Source organism: Canis aureus, chromosome 3, assembly GCF_053574225.1.
Source record: "Canis aureus isolate CA01 chromosome 3, VMU_Caureus_v.1.0, whole genome shotgun sequence".
Classification (NCBI taxonomy): domain Eukaryota; kingdom Metazoa; phylum Chordata; class Mammalia; order Carnivora; family Canidae; genus Canis; species Canis aureus.
This window is the reverse complement of record NC_135613.1, coordinates 38,747,137-38,761,218: the sequence shown is the minus strand read 5'-3', so window position 1 is coordinate 38,761,218 and position 14,082 is coordinate 38,747,137. Positions and strand designations below refer to the sequence as shown.

The following is a 14,082-nucleotide window of genomic DNA, read 5'->3' as shown; positions in this document are numbered from 1 at the left end:
TTCCTTTTACTGTGAAGGACATTTTGTGGTCAGGTGATGTAATTTGAATAAGGTCCACAGATTAAATAATGGAATTGTATTGGTGTTTATTTCCTGATGGGATAATTGTATTACGGCTGTATAAGAGAATATCCTTGTTTTTACAAAATACATACTGAAGCATTTAGGAGTAAATGGGCATTATATCTGCAACATACTCTCAAATGATTCAGAAAAAAAGAATTTATACACACATACAAAATATGGGTACAGTGCTTAGGCAAAATATTAGGAGAATCTAGCTGAAGGGTATACAGAATTCTTTGTTCTATTTTTGCAACTTTTCTCAAAGTCTGATACTGCTTTTTTAAAGATTTTATTTATTTATGAGAGAGAGAGAGAGAGAGCAAGAAAGAGAGAAAGCAGGAGCAGGGGAAGGGGCAGAGGGAAAAGCAGACTCTCTGCTGAGCAGGGAGCCTGATGTGGACCCTGAGATCATGACCCAAGCTGAAGCCAGACGCTTAACCCCAATGAGCCACAGAGGTGCCCCTGAAATCATTTTTGAATAAAAAATTAAAAATGCCAAAAAGGGGGGGACCCAGTTTCTCCTAAACATTGTTAACTGTGTATTATGTGCTCCTTTCCAGGTTTTAGGTTCCCCCAGATTTTTCTGAAAGCAGAGCTTAAAGCTGGAGCCAGTCCTGGGTATGCTAGCAATATAACATAATATGATATTATGTTAACATTTTCAGGGAATGGATACAAAAGTCAGGAGTCCAGCCAGACCTCACTTCCCCTAATAGGTCCTAGCTCTCCAATCTCTTCAACCTCAATCTGTTAAATGGAGAAATGTACTCTTGTGGGCCGTTTCAGGTTATTATCTTCTAATGACATTTACCTTTTGCTTAATCTAAATATATTAGTATTGCCTTTTATTCGGATCTAAGGCATGGCTACTACTCCTTTCTCTTTCTTAAATCAATCTTACATATCACAACAGTGAGGACTAGACATGCTAGATACAGACTGGTGAAGAACTCAGCACATGGCCCATATATAATAAATCCTTTCGGCTAAATGTCCCCTTGACCTACATCATTTTTCAGTATAAACATATTCCTTGGTCATTTTTGAAATGCTGTCCCTCATACATTCTTCTTCTTTACACATGAACCTGACTAGCCTTTTCCTTTCTGAATATTTCTTTCTCTTTTTCAGATCCAAATTTTACATCCTTAAACTGGGGGTTTGGTGTTTCCTATCTATTTCACAGAGGGTACAAATTATTTGCTGTTAGCACATCTATGGAGGTAAACCCAATTATAAACTATGTGTGGAGCACCTACCCTGTGCCCTAGAGGAAGAGCAAAGTAGGCTTTTCCCCAACTGTTCAAGGAGCTCATGCTTATGGGGAAGACACGGAGAATAACAAGTGATGGGCTGGAGCTGTGATGAAGAGCTAGGGAGGCCCGCAGGGGGCTCAGTTAAGTAAATGTGGCAGAGGAAGAAAAAAGCCTCACGGAGACACCTGAGCTGGAACTTTGGAGAAGACACACACCAGGGACGGCACAGTGACCGAGAACACAGGCTCTGAGGTCCATGTGCTTCGGTGCCACCTCAGCTCCACATCTTGCTCTGTGACCTTTCCAAGCTTCAGTTTACTCTTCTGAACACTGGGGATCATAACTCTATGAGAACCACTGCAGAGTGTACTGGGAGTATCAAATAATACGGAAAATGCTCAAGAAATATGAGTTATAACAATGGTGATGATTCTGGTGATGACCATTCTCACCACGCAGAAGGGAGATGCAGCCACTGTGGCAGAGAAAACACATGCTCAAAGGCTAGACATGTAACTGCACACGGACCTTTTTCCAGAAGAGTAAATAGAAGCTGGTACTGCATCTAAAGCATTTCATAGGGGCACCTGGGTGGCTCAGGGGTTGAGCGTCTACCTTTGCCTTGGGTCATGGTCCTGAGGTCCTGGGATTGAGTCCCACATCAGCTTCTCTGCGGGAGCCTGCTTCTCCCTCTGCCTGTGTCTCTGTCTCTCTCTCTCTGTCTCTCATGAATAAATAAATAAAATCTTTAAAAAAAAAAAAAAACACCAAGTTCTTCCCTGATTCATTTCATGGTAAAATCTGATGTGAACTTATCGAACTATTTAGAATCTATTTAACCTACTTGGTGTGAATAGTCACAAGTTTTATTGTAGACATACTCACGTGTTTTACGAGGGGTGCTGCTCCAGACCTGTCCGCCAGTGTCATATAATACACTGCATACACCCAATATTAACTTTTAAGTCTGGGTATTCTCTATTCTTAAACATTTTAGGCCCCATGGAATTCAGATAAGAGTGTGTGAATGTACCTGGTGGACTATAGATGAAAAGTGAGGTATAGAGGGATAAAACTAAGCCCCAGATCACATGAGCTCTCCCATGCCCTGATAGGATTCTGGGATTCAGGAGATACACTGAGAGATTTTAATCAAGACTGTGAGGCCATCAGACTTAGTACTGAGGAGAGTCTATCAGAGTAGTCAAATCCATGTAAATTAGTGTTGCACACCACAGAAAAATGAAAACACATATTAATAAAACTGGCCAAGTTCTCTTAGGTTCTCTCTTCTTTTTCACAGGCCATTTCCCTAATTCCAGAGAACCCTAGCCCTGTATTCCAAGATCATAGTAGGTCTCTCAGCTAGGAGTTACATGGAAACCCAAGGAAGTTTCAGTAAATTTTAACATGCAGGCAGATGATAGCTGCCCGAGTCAGGGAGGCTCCATGTCTGGTCTATGCCAAGTAGCATCTTCCAGTTAAATGTCCCCTTGACCTACAGAACCAAGGCCCAATCTTTTCCTAGCTCCACACAAGGCCAAAACCAACGGTTAAAAAACCCACACATAAATTTGGCAGTTGGATGTAGGGGATACTTTTCAGTTCTATGTTTTTGCTTTTGGACTGTTTCAAGCTATAATTCACTGAAAAGCTCAGTTCTCAAGTGGGTGGAAATTTGTGACTAGATTGACCAATAATGCTGTGTCAGGTGGGAGGAGTCTGTTGATCAGAGAAAGAACCTAAGCCTTACTGAACACTAGGTAGTTCACATGCTGGTTCTTCCTTCCTTAGAATAACCTGCAAGTCCATAAAAAAAAAAAAAAAAAAAAGTAAATTTAACTGGAATGGCATGATCTGGTCTTCAATGAACTTTGATGTATATCGGGTCTACTGTATATTAGCTGCCTACCATGTTTCTGCCTGTCCCTGTCCCTCTGTCCATCTATCAATCCGACATGTACTGGTTCCAAACCAGGTGTAAGGAACTGTGTTAAGTGCAAGTAAATGGAAACCTACTGTTTTGAAATATCCCTCTGTTCCCTCCCTGACTAATAAAGGCTACTTGCTGGTATGGCAGGGGTGAATTTTATAATATGTGAATGATCTTTCATTAAAACAAGTGTTTTTTTTTGTTTTGTTTTGTTTTGTTTTTAAGGCCACCTGGGTGGCTCAGTGATTGACCATCTTGCCTTTGGCTCAGGTCGTGATCACAGGGTCCTGGGATTGAGTCCCACCTTGGGCTCACTGCATGGAGCCTGCTTCTCCCTCTGCCTATGTCTCTGTCTCTCTTTGTGTGTCTTTCCTGAACAAATAACTAACTAAAATCTTTTAAAAAACCAAACAATTAAAAAAAAATACATGATAGCATTGTAGTAACTTTCATCTCCTCTGGATTTAAGACTCCTATCTTTTTTAAATTGATTATTCTAAATCTTTAACAACATGGTCAAATGTTCATTTAGCTTTCCCTTTGAACACTTTTTTTTCTATTGGCAGTAGGAAGCCACTGACTATTCACTAGAAAGAGACTTTCAGTTTCAATCCTACAGTCCTGACTGTTCAATAAATTCTCATGGGTTCTTCTGGGATCTTTGGTTCCTTTGACATTATTGTTCCTTATGCTCTCACACTGTTTAAGTGAACAGCCACTCTGGAAAACTGTGTGGAGCTTCCTCAAAGAGTTAAAAATAGACCCTATGACCCTACCCTATGACCCACCAATTGCACTGCTGGGAATTTACCCCAAAGATACAGATGCAGTGAAATGCCAGGACACTTGCACCCCAATGTTTATAGTGGCAACGTGCACAATAGCCAAACTGTGGAAGGAGCCTCGGTGTCCATCAAGGGATGAATGGATAAAGAAGATGTGGTTTATGTATACACTGGAATATTACTCAGCCACTAGAAACGACGAATACCCACCATTTGCTTCGATGTGGATAGAACTGGAGGGGATTCTGAGTGAAGTAAGTAACTTGGAGAAGGACAAACTTTATATGGTCTCATTCATTTGGGGAATATAAAAAATATTGAAAGGGAATAAAGGGGAAAGGAGAGAAAATGAGTGGGAAATATCAGTGAGGGTGACAGAACATGAGAGACTCCTAACTCTGGGAAACGAACAAGGGGTGGTGGAAAGGGAGGTGGGTGGGGGGGTTGGGATGACTGGGTGACAGGCACTGAGGGGGGCACCTGACAGGATGAGCACTAGGTGTTATGCTATATGTTGGCAAATCAAACCCCAATAAAAAATATACAAAAAATGAATAAGTAAGTGAAAGAAGAGAAACTACCCCTAATTTACCATGGCCTAGGGGACAAAATAAATGAAAATTTAATTAACATATGAAAAAAGAAGCCCTTGAAGCAGACAAGGGGAATGGGAGAAGGGAATGAAAAAAAGAAAGAAGAAAGAAAGAAAGAATGAAAGAAAGAAAGAAAGAAAGAAAGAAAGAAAGAAAGAAAGAAAGAAAGAAAAAGAAAAGAAAATCAACAAGGCAAAACTACTAAAACTCTTGAACTAAAATGGATGTAGAACTAAGTGAGTGGGTGCGTGTTGTGGTCCTTGGCACACTACTCAGTCCTTGGAGAAGGCTCTATGAAGGCTGTCTTTAGCATCTTTTTCCATGCACACTGAGCCTCTGAAAAAGCACAAACATTCCAGTAACTGCTAGGTTGCCCTCAGCAGCCACACTACCAGAGTTACCACACGGCAGATGAGTGATAAATAGGAAAAGGGGGAAAAAAAAAATCAATGTGGTTTTCATTTCATGCTCTTCCAAACAAATATAAAAACATCTTCATGAGTTGGGAGGTTGGCCGCATGTCTTCAAATTGGCTATTCAAGTACTTGACCACAGAGCAGCAGGGGATACTCTCCTCCCCGGGGATGATGGTGACAAGTGATGCTGTTTATTTTTATTGTTATCGTTAGACTGGTGGCCTCTTGAAAGGCAATGATTTGAAAGCCCGGGAAGAAGCAAAAACAAGAGCACTGTGGTCTAGCTTTGATCCAAGCCTAACTTTGCACTTCTCGTCAGGCTTTGGGAAAGGTCTACCTTGTAATGACCCCACCCCCGTTCCCGCAAAACACACGTGTGCACGGTTAGCTTGCCTAAGTCTCCTTGTTCTGCTAAGAGTTGAGGATATCAGCTCTGGAGTCAAACAGCTGAGTTGGCAACGGATCTCTAGGACTTACTGGCTGTGTAACAAGTATATTGTCTTTCTGACTCCATTCCTGTAAAATGGGAGGATAATTCTGATAACTACATAAGGTTGTTAGGGAAATCTGATCATATATTTGAATTTCTTACCCCACAATAAGCATGTAGTACACATTAGTTATTACTCTTACTGCTGCTTTTATTTTTTTCCTCTGCTTCTTTGACCATTCCTCCAGGCAAGCTGCTGTCTTTGTGGAAAGCCAGGCTTAGGCCAGTTGACATATTGCCACAGAAGCTTTTGTTTCTGACCTCTCTGGCCCTGTGTCACCTGACCTTGTGTTGTTCCTGGTGATCTTCCAGAAACATGGGACCAGACAGCCCTGCCCAGCTTTTATAGAAGCGGAATGGCTGGGTCAGAGTAGGTGTGACTGTAAGAATATGCTAAACTCTTGTCCAAAATTGTTGTGTCATTTCATGTCCCCACATCCTTGCCACAACTTCAGCCAATCTAAAGGCTGTGGTGGATCTCCTGGTGGTTTAAATTTGCATTCCCCTTAGACGTACTCATGTGGAGCATCCTTTGCTCCTCTAACACATGGGGCTAAGGGAAATAGTGCCCCAGGCCTGGGCCACAATGCTTTAGGGGAACTTCCTCCTCCATGATGTTGGGAAACTGCGGAGCTGCACCACAGCCATCACCCAAAGAACATGGCTCTAACAACATGGCACAGTCTGATGGGTGGTATTTCTCTGGTGAGAGTCCAGAGCCTAGGGCTTCTCAGTTCTTTTTTCCCAAGAGAACAGACATCAGGCTAGAGAAAGTCGCTTGAAAGAGAAAGTGTGTCTTGAACTGGCTGGAGGGAGGACTGGCTGGTGGGGTGGAGGGGAGGTTAGTTCTCCCCCTAAGGGCACAAGGTAGTGGGGAGGGTGGACAGAGCAAAGGAATGGAAAGTTCTGGAGGACTGTCATGATGGACGAAAGCAGAGAAAGCAAGTATGGCTGGTTTGTGTCTCCCAAGACTCACTAAGTAATACTGTTCGATGAAAATCTTACTTCCCAGAGAGGCCAATCAACACCCAGATATCCCTGGGAAAGTGGGCTGTAACAGACTGCCAACAGCTCACACATGGGGGTCTTCTTCCCATCAGTCAGGCCCCACTGAGCAGAGACATTATGAAAGGTGACACCACTGGATCAGGAAAGAGAAGACTCTCTGGAAAATCCAAGCACTTGCACACTTCTGAATGGTGGGACAAGTGGGTGGGATGCCATCCAACCACTCACTCACTACACATCTACCAAGCCCTAGCTCCGAACTGGACAGGATGGGCTGAGCGGTGGCACAGGAGACATGGACCCACAAAACAAGTCTGCTTCATCTGAGATACAAGTTGGTACCAGTAAAACACAAATAACAATAACTACTGGTCTATGCTAGGGGTTGATGGAGTAGGATAATAACACGTCAGAGTAACTTGAGAATTAAGTCGGGTTGGAAGGAAATAAGTAAAAACCAACATTTATTGTCTGATTTTTAAAATGATAATGAAAAAATTTCTATAGATATATTTAGAATAGTGCCTGAACGATAGTAAGCACATAAGGGATTGCAGATACTACTGTTTTTGTTTTTTTCTGGTCTTCTTTCCTGTTTTTTTTTTTTTTTAATTTCATTTATTTATTCATGAGAGAGAGACACACACACACACACAGAGAGAGAGAGAGGTAGACACAGGCAGAGGGAGAAGCTGGCTCCATGCAGGGAGCCTGATGTGGGACTCGATCCTGGGTCTCCAGGATTATGACCTGGGCCGAAGGCAGCGCTAAACCACTGAGCCACCCAGGCTGCCCTTCTTTCCTGTTTTTTAAATAAGCTTCATTGAGGTATAATTAACATTCGATAAGCTGCATATATTGAAAGCATCTGATTTGATACGTTTTGACACAGCATACACCAGTGAAGGCAGTACCATAATCAAGGTAGACATATCCATCAATCCCAAATTTTCTTTGTGCCATCTGTTTTCTACCTATTCTCCTGGCTGCCACTGCGTCTGCTCTCCTGGTACAGGCAACCACTGATCTGCTTTCTGTCATTACACGTTATTCTGCATTTCTTAAAATTTTTTAAAAATGGAATTACGTTATCTGTATTTCTTTGCGTTTGGCTTCTATCCGCATACTTATTTTGAGATCAATCCATGCTGTATGTTATATGAATGGTTCATTCCCTTTTATCATTTAGTAGTATTCCATTATAATGGACATACCAACAGCGTGTTCATCTAGTCACTGTTGATAGACATTTGGCCTGTTTCCAGTGGGGGGGGCTATCACAAATAAAGCAGCTGCGAGCATCCCTGCACAGGTTTTTGAACAGACATAGGCTTTCTTGAGTAGAACGGCTGGTGTGCGGTGACTCTGGAAGAAACTGCTAAACTCTTTTCCAAGGTGGGTATGCCCTTTCATGGTCCCAGCAGCAGCAGGTAAGTTCCAGTCCCCACATCCACACCCCGAGGTTGGCCATTCCAGTAAGTGTGTATGTCGCTGTGGTTTGGGTTTGCATTTTCCTAATGACTAATGATGGGGAGCATCTTCTCAGATGCTTGTCGTTCAAATCTTTTCTTTGGTGAGAGGTCAGCGCCCACATCTGCCCATATTCTCATTGAGCATGTTCTCCCTCTCCTCTGGAGCTGTGCGAGGAGCTGTTAAACTGAAAGGGAAGAGCAAGGACTCTGGGGTCAGTCCCTAGAGGGCTCGAACATAGCAGGACCCACTTAACTACTGTTCGCCTCAGTCTTCTCACTTGGGAAATGAAGACAGCAATGGTGGCTATCTCACAGGATGGTTGATTACACGACATAAAAGATGTAGCACCTACCACTGTAGGTGCCTGATAGATAGTAGCAGCTAAATACTATTTATTGTCTGTCTCCTCATAATGACCGAGGCGGGGCCAGCAAGGTTAAATGTCCTCTCTGCAGCACAGTGTGGACCTTCCCTGGCCTCAAATGCCAGGAGAAGCACTAACCTGAGCTTCCTGAGTATATGATCTCTTACCGCTCGCTGAACCCTGGGCCAGCCTCCATATAGAGAGCCTCCTGAGAATGCTGGTGAGTGAAGAGGGAGCGGGGCACTTCATGTACAGAGCCCTAGTTCTTTCACTGGTAGGTATAACAGTGGTCCTATTTGTACCATATGGACTCACTTCCCTGTCCACCTTTCTCAATGACCTCCGCCAATGCCACCTGCTAAAGCGACCAAAATAGAGAAACTGGTCCTACCTGCCTACTCTCTTTTTAGCTGTGACACCTGCTAACATCTGTTCAAGGCACATGGCTGTTCTCCCCACCTAAGGTGCCCTCCCGATGGGACTGTCCATAACCATGTCCCATCCAGACCACAGAGGAAGTCACCTGCCTGGTGTTGTGGACCCATAGAGAAAAGCAAAGCGAAGAAGAGAAAAGACAAGGCATGTGGCCTGAAACTGGGCTGGCAAGAAGTATCCTGGTGGGATCAGGGAAATGTCACATCCTGTAGGAAAGCTTCCTTGTCTACTCAAGACTTTGGGTGGGCCCTCCTCCCTATTTCCACCACACTCCAGTCGTGCATTTACCATAGCAATTCTCATCTGTGCTGCAGGTGTCTCCTTCTTGTCGGTCTTTCTCAATGAAGGCAGGCATGCCATTTTCATCATATTGATCTTAATACCCTTAGCACTTAGCCAGGCAAGTATAAGACAATGCTTTCATCATGAGTGAATGATTTAATGAATGATTTAAAGATAAACATAATTTTAGAATAGTTTTAGATTACAGAAGACTTATGAAAATAATATAGGGTCCCCATATACCTCACACCCAGATTCCCTTACCTTTATCATCCCACAGGAGGTATAAATATCACAATTAAAGAGTAATATTGATATATTATTACTAAAAGCCATACTTTATTCAAATTTACTAAGTTTTCATCTAATGTCCTTTTTCTGTTCAAGGACCCCATCCAGGACCCCACATTACATTTGGTTGTCACATCTGTTTAGGCCTGTCTTGGAGGTGATGGTTCTTTAGACTTTCCCTGTTTCTTGATGACCTTCCCAGTTTTGAGGAGTACCAGTCAGGTATTTGATAGAAATGCCCTCAGTTTGGATTTGCTGATTTTTCTCTTAGGATCAGACTGTCGTTACAGGTTTTGGGAAGCATGATAAAGTGCCATTCCCATTAAATCATATCAACAGTACATATTATCAACACGGCTTATCACCTTTGATGTTGACCTTCACCACCTGGAGAAGACAGCATTTGTCAGACTTCTCCACTGTAAAAATATACTCCCCCCACCCCCGCAACTTTTTCATACTGTGCACTTTGAAAGAAAGTCACTACATGCAGATCACACTTAAGGAGTGGGCAGTTATGCTCTACCTCATTGATGGGGAAGTATCTACATAAATTATTTGAACTTCTTTTGCAGGAGAGATTTGCCTTATTAATTTAGACATTTAGGTATATCACTATGGACTCAAGATATTTGTGTCATTCTTTAGTTTATCATCCAATCCCATTTTATTTTGCTGCTCACAATGTTCCAGTCTTGGTCACTGGGAGTGCCCTCCATTGGTTCCTGACCCTTTTTTTTTTTTTTTTTTTTTTTTTTTTTTAGCATTTCCTCACTTTCTAGTACTACAAGATGCTCCAGGTTTAACTCGTCCATTTCCTTCTCCAGTCCTAGAATCAACTATTTCTCCAAGGAGTCCTTGGTCTTTTTATTGGAAAAATATATTAGGAACCAAAATCTGGGAACCAGGTATGCCTGAAACAACTAGCTGCTGGTATATCCTAGCTTGAGAGCTTCTCAACTGTCAGAACTAGGAAATATATGTATGTTCCATAAACTACAGATATCTGTAAACACTTGCATATGAATCCACCTGTAATCTAGATGAAGCTAAATGTGAGTTCATTCTGATGCCCCTAATTCAAATCCATTACCACATGGATCATCTTGGCCTTCATGAATCATTTTTTTTTTTAAAAAAGATTTTATTGATTTATTCATGAGAGACACACAGAGAGAGGCAGAGACATAGGCAGAGGGAGAAGCATGGGAGAAGCTCCCATGGGGAGCCCGATGCAGGACTCGATCCCAGGACCCAGGGATCATGACCTGAGCTGAAGGCAGACGCTCAACCACTGAGCCACCCAGGTGCCCCTTCATGCATCATTTTTAATAACACCATTGTATTTGGTCTTTTGTGCTAGGTATAGTGCCAAGCTGTTTACAAAGATCACCCCATTTAATCCTCAAAATAACTTTATGGGTAAATACTACTGCCCGCATTGAACAGATGAGAAGACTGAGGGAGCAGAAGACAGAGAGCATCTTACCTAAACGCAGTAAGTGGTGGGGCCAGCTCAGGAGCCTACGTCTTTGAGATTGGCAGAGAACTACCATCCCCACATTCATCTAAGACCTTGCGCAACCTTCAGTTCTGAGTGATTTAAGATGCAGATGTAACTCCCAGCCCTTAACTACTATTCTGTTTACATCTTCTCTCTTCAATACTTCCCAGGGTCCTCTCCCCATCTGACACACTAACCACAAGACAGGTTGCCAAGTTACAATCCAACTTGTGACCCCAGGAGAGGGGTGTTGGAGCAATGGCAAGGATCAGTGCCATCTGACCCTGTGACTTTCCAACCTCTGGCTAACCCCTGCTGTGAATTATCTGGGGTCTTGGTGACTTGGTAGTAATTAACCCTGAACAAGCAGCTCTGCTTTCAAGGAGTTAAAAAAAGAACAAGTATTTTTTTTTCCTTTTTAATTAAATCATCTAAAGGAAGATAAAGGTATTGCCTACACTTGTATCTTCCAAGATATCAAAGGCCTGATTAGAAAGTCTTATGTTCAACCTCAAGGTTTTTTCTAGATTCCTGAAAGTAATAGGGACAGGAAGGTAAGGAACTTCTAAGTTTTTGTTAACATTTGCTTACTTGGACATCCATCCATCCATCCATCCATCCATCCATCCATCCATCCAATCATTCATCTATTCATTCATTCATTCATTCATTCATTCATTCATTCATTCATTCATTCATATCTAGAAAGAGGCAACCTGGATCAAGCACAGAATGTTCCTGGGAATTCTGACTCAATCAACTTACTGAATCAGAAACATAAGCAGTGCACAGACAGGAAGAAATAGAATGCTTCAGACCAGGTTGAACACCACTTTTTGAAAAGCTCAGAGCCCCTTCTGGTCCCTGTGTTCTGTTTGGTGAATTTTTCCTGACAGTTGGTGGTTTTATTTGCCAGAACCACAACAAAGGGGGTCCTTGAGTTTCCCTGGGAGTGTTTCCTTAGACCTGCACTTCTCTAGACCTCACAAAGGTGTTATTGTTGCTGGCTCACTGGGCGCCCGGCACCTGAGCAAGATCAAAGGCACTTTCTGATGCCAGCATGACCACAGTCTCGCCCTCACCACATAACATTAAAGCTGATGATTAATCCCGTTGGCCCAGAAGGTCCCTTCCCACTCCCAAGTACAAAGCGGAGTGGGGGTGGGGACTTTATTTCCAGCACAACACAACCATAATAAACTGGCATTTTATGGCCCTAATTCATTGCAACCAACTGCAGCTGCCCATCAAACTTGTTAAAGCCCAAACAGTTGCTTCGTGTGAGCCTTATATATCACTAGGAAAGCGTACTAAGAATCTCTACCATATCTGAGTGTCTGCTGTGTCCTAGACATGTACATGCAACCATTCATGTTAACCAGTAGCACCTGAGACTGGCAGTGCCACCCATGATGGGATGGAGGAAGAACATGAGATTTGGAGAACCAGCACACCTCTCAGGTCACGAGCACAAAAAGCACATGAGCAGGGGTTCAACCCATGTCTAGATAGCTCTGATGCCCAGGCTGTCACCACTTCAGGGACATTACAATCATGCACAACACAGCGAGGCACTGAACAGAATGGGTTTGGGAATGAGACGGAGCTAGGTCTGAGGGCTCAGCGTGTGACCGAGAGAAAATTTCTAGACATTTCCCTGCCTTATTAGTTGCCTAATTTGCAAAATGGATCCTGTAGAAGAAGGCAATACCATCACCATTAGGAGACAAGAAGAATGAGACGCGGTCACATGACAGAGTCCCTCACATTCATTTGGATTTGCTTCTGCTCTGAAACCTGAATTGAGTGTTGTAAAAATGCCTGAAATTCAGATTTCACAGGAGAAACCAGATTAGATGTGTCCCTGTGAAAATGGGGGTGATTTAAATAGGTTTCAGCCAGTGTTCAGTTAAGACAAGCTAACCAGTGTAGTCTTGTGTCAAGGGAGATAAGAGCTGGCTACCCCCACTGGCACCTCCTGCTTGAGCGGCCGGACGCCACTGCAGATCTCTGCCTTCAGTGACAGCTGGGGGATTTTAGAACTCAGTTAAAGAAACTCCACTTAAGACCTTGTCCACGGAAACAAATAAAAGGGAAAGTTTTGTTTTGTTTTGTTTTGTTTGTGGGGGGGAGTGCGGGGAGAAGGGGAGGATCAAGGGACTCTATGACCTTGGACTCAAACATAAATGTTCCCTCGGTAGGTGTCCCTAACCCTGAACCCTTCCCAGGCAGAGTCCGTCACTGTCTCCTTTCTGCCTGACAGCACCAGTACTAGTCATCAAGAGAGAACCACTGTGAAGTGCTACCTTTATGTGAAGCACATCACATAGCCTCATTTCACGCTCAGAGCACCAGGAGCCATGGACTAGAACTCTCCACATTTTGCAGAGAGGGGATCTGAGGCCCAGAGGGGGTGAGTGCCTTGCCAGGGGGCCCATACTCAGTCAGCAGAGGAAGTAAAATTGGAAAGCAACGAGGATGGCTCTACCATCTCCATGAAACGGAAATGTGCTCAGGAAATACCAGGCACTATGTGGAATATTTACGTGTACAATTTCATTTTATATTAACCCTGTCAAGTCTGTATTATTAATGCCACATACATCAGCGGAGAAACTGAGGCATGGATCAAGTGACCCGACGAAGGTCACGTGGCTAGTGAAGAGCACAGCTGAATGGGCTCCAGTTTAACTCATCACATCTCAATCTCAAAGAAGGCAACTGAACTGTGCACAGTGTCTGGCACATAGCAGAAGCTCAGGACCACAGGTTCAATCAGAATTGACATTCTGGGGTCTCATACTGGAATGCGAGCTCTAATTATGGCTCATCGATGGGAGGTCATATGTCACCCGTATGTCCCCAAGGTTTAGCATGGCTCCAGACACAAGAAGAGGGGGTCAGTAAGTCATTAACTGTATCACTATTTACTCAACCAAAATATTTAACGGTAAAAAAATAAAAAAGGCTCACTGGTCCCTACTGTTAGTCAACACAGTTTGACACGGCACATGGTTCTCCTCCACGGCTGCAGAGATTCTTCCCTGGACTGTGTCCGCTCTAATCCTCGCCCCACCTTCCCGCTCCTCCCCCACCCACCTTCGTCCTCCTCCTTCCTCCCCCTCTCTCCCTCTATTTTACTCATCTGGGAAAAATCCAAGGAGTCGTCCATCTAAGTTTAACAGA

At 43.3% G+C, this 14,082-nt stretch overlaps 1 protein-coding gene across 27 annotated transcripts in view; it reads right to left on the bottom strand.

Annotated features, from left to right (window-relative positions):
* The window catches only part of FGGY (FGGY carbohydrate kinase domain containing), a 413,890-nt gene that overhangs the window by 160,682 nt on the left and 239,126 nt on the right, over positions 1-14,082 (bottom strand). The gene's annotated exons all lie outside the window — the stretch shown is intronic.